Source organism: Mya arenaria, chromosome 17 (genome assembly GCF_026914265.1).
Source record: "Mya arenaria isolate MELC-2E11 chromosome 17, ASM2691426v1".
Taxonomy (NCBI): Eukaryota; Metazoa; Mollusca; class Bivalvia; order Myida; family Myidae; genus Mya; species Mya arenaria.
Window position 1 is genome coordinate 15,361,886 of NC_069138.1, and position 2,703 is coordinate 15,364,588.

Here is a 2,703-nt window from a genome sequence, read left to right on the forward strand (position 1 = left end):
ATCTTGAAATGTGACGAGGATGTGATGTTCTGGTTGGCGCAGGACGACGTATTTTAAGAGATTTCAAATTGCAACGCAAATCAACGGGTGCGATGACCAAACGCTGATGACGGAGATTGTCGCTAATGTTGTTTCCCAGACGTTGAGTGGCTTCGATGAGTTCGTAGGTAAGCTGCCAAGAACCTACGTTTATTGACAGTAATTAAATGATCAAAGGAAAAGCACACAATTTCTGTTATATTGATGTATATTTTTCCTTGGCGATGAAATGATTGCCGACTGAAAATTTGTTTTGAATAATGTAAAGAAACTAAATAAATGTTACTGAATAGACAAGAAACGCCAAATATATAATTGTTGTACATTCTTTAAAGCTGCACTCTCACACAGTGAACGAAGGATTTTTTTTCTTGATTATGTGCCATTTGTCGAAGCAATCGGAACTCCTCGGCTAGTATCAAGATATGGCCTCGGATATAATACGGGTCGTAAGAAAATAGTCCATCATGGCCGACCAAGAAGATGTTCAAACAACCAAGAGATATGTTAGTCCAAAGACAGAATGAGGAGCGAACTTTTACCACTTATTTGTGTGTAAGTGTTATTTTTTATACTTATTGTATTTTAATAGAATATAAAAATAGTTTTAAAAGAGCCCTAATGAGAAACTAATTGGAAATGTCATTAATTCTTAGTGGGTGGGGTAAAGTCTTCTTTCATTTGACAGATTCTAATATAGTAAATAACAATTTTGAAGCTCCAGTGATCAGTGGCAAAAAATAAGAAAACAAATACTCTATTTGATTTTGTTTTAATAACAAATAAGTCTGAATCTGACTTTACTTAGATCGATAATTGGTTCGACTTTCTTTCTCAGTGTATTTATCTCATACATTTCATATCATTAATTTTAATTATTATAATTAAAGTTTACATTCTTTTAACCAAGGATGTATGGTTTAAATGTCCATGAGTGTTGGTATCGAACAACTTAATGTAATGGCACAATTGAATGCCTCGGCCTGCTCACTAATATAGTTCTCTAAATAAATTAGATCTTCATTCCATTGGTTTAACAAAATGAGTTTGAATGCATAAACCAGCACACATTTCTTTCAAGACTAAATTCTATGATATCCACCAGTGGTAGTGATGCAGAAACATTGAAAAATGCTGACATTTTTACTGTGCCAATGAAATGCAGACATTTAAATTTTAATCTTATTGTCATTTTCAGAGAAGAGTATGGTACCAGGGGTACAGCTGACTCTGATTCCCGGCTTCTTCTAATGAAAAAAGGCAGATGAGGTAATGGTTGTGCTATTTTCGAAATTCGGACAATAATTTAACAGTCAAGTATCCTATTGGTTTAAGCCCAAAAGTACCTGCATGTTTGTACAATTAACCAACAAGGATTGACAGTATTAAAATATCAACATTGTTACAATTTATCTACAATTTGTAGATAAATTAAAACATGATAACAATTTCATTTCATATTTTTTAATTTACCAGTAGTCCAGAGCTAAAAGCTGCTCTCTCACAGATTGACAGTTCTTCTTGGTCATTCTTCAAAAGCCCAAAGGAGTAATTAAATTAAATTTACACATATAATTCATTATATGGCTTAAAGCAATAGCAAAAAAATATTTTCCAAACAATTGAAATCTGTTCAATTATGTGTGACCTTATATGACTAGTTGGAGGAATTTTTACCAAATTTTCAAACTTGTATATGAAAGAATGTGATCTGATATTATGTCAGCAGTCTAATATCACTGGTTTCCATACATTTGCACAATAATTGCCAATTGGCTCGTTTAAAGGTAAACATAAAAAAGGTGTCAGAACAGTAAAACTGTGAGGATGCAGCTTTAAATTGGTGTTGCACTTAATGTTTTGTGAATACTTTTCTGTTGTTGTACCGGCTTTTAAAATAATTGATCTGAAAATATAATTCCTATTATTGTTGTATTTTCTGTTTTCTATTTCAGGCACTGGAATCCGAATGTAATCAAAAATGCCATTGTATGAGGATTGACCTGCAATGCATGGAAATCATCTAACACAACTGCAACGCCTACCTTGAAAAATGAGTGCAAGATGGAAACAAAGCATTCAGTGGAACATCTTGTCATCTCGAATATTTGATGACTTACATACTGATGTGAAGTTGAAGATAAAAGACATCTGTTGGTCCGTGATTATTAAATAAATCCGAACATATATCTTAAAAGGGTAATATGGTAAAGGATATATCTACGCTTAAAGTGGTTTTCCGAGGGAAGATAACTACAAAAACAGAAACAGATGGCATCGGCAGACCAAATAAACTATTTTGTTCAGTTCAATTTTTAAGTCTTCAGAAATTCCGTTAATAGGGCACATCCTTGCAAATGCCATATTGTAAACTGGGCTCTTGTGAAAAGGTGAAAGTGGTCTAGAGGATAAGCCTCAAATTCAAGGTTGTGAGTTCAAGACCTCCAAGATACTTTCTCTTGACCTCAGGAAAAGGATGTCCATACTTGTTTCTACTTAGGCAACAGACTTAAGAGTGATCTTGTAAGCTTCCATAGCAATCGGATAAGGCATAAAATAAGATACTAGCTGACTTGCAAACAGTTTTTCCATTTGTGTTGATTTATTTTTCAGTCTGTTGGAATGTTTATTAGAAGTGATGCGCATTGCTTACTGCAACCACAA

The 2,703-nt window shown here is 33.6% G+C and overlaps 1 long non-coding RNA gene across 1 annotated transcript; it reads left to right on the forward strand.

Moving 5' to 3' along the window:
- Positions 1 to 485: 485 nt before the first annotated feature.
- On the forward strand, positions 486 to 2,180 carry LOC128224917 (uncharacterized). Its single transcript, XR_008259572.1, has 3 exons — positions 486 to 594; positions 1,238 to 1,308; positions 1,995 to 2,180. It is a non-coding gene; the product is annotated as an uncharacterized LOC128224917 (long non-coding RNA).
- Positions 2,181 to 2,703: the final 523 nt, after the last annotated feature.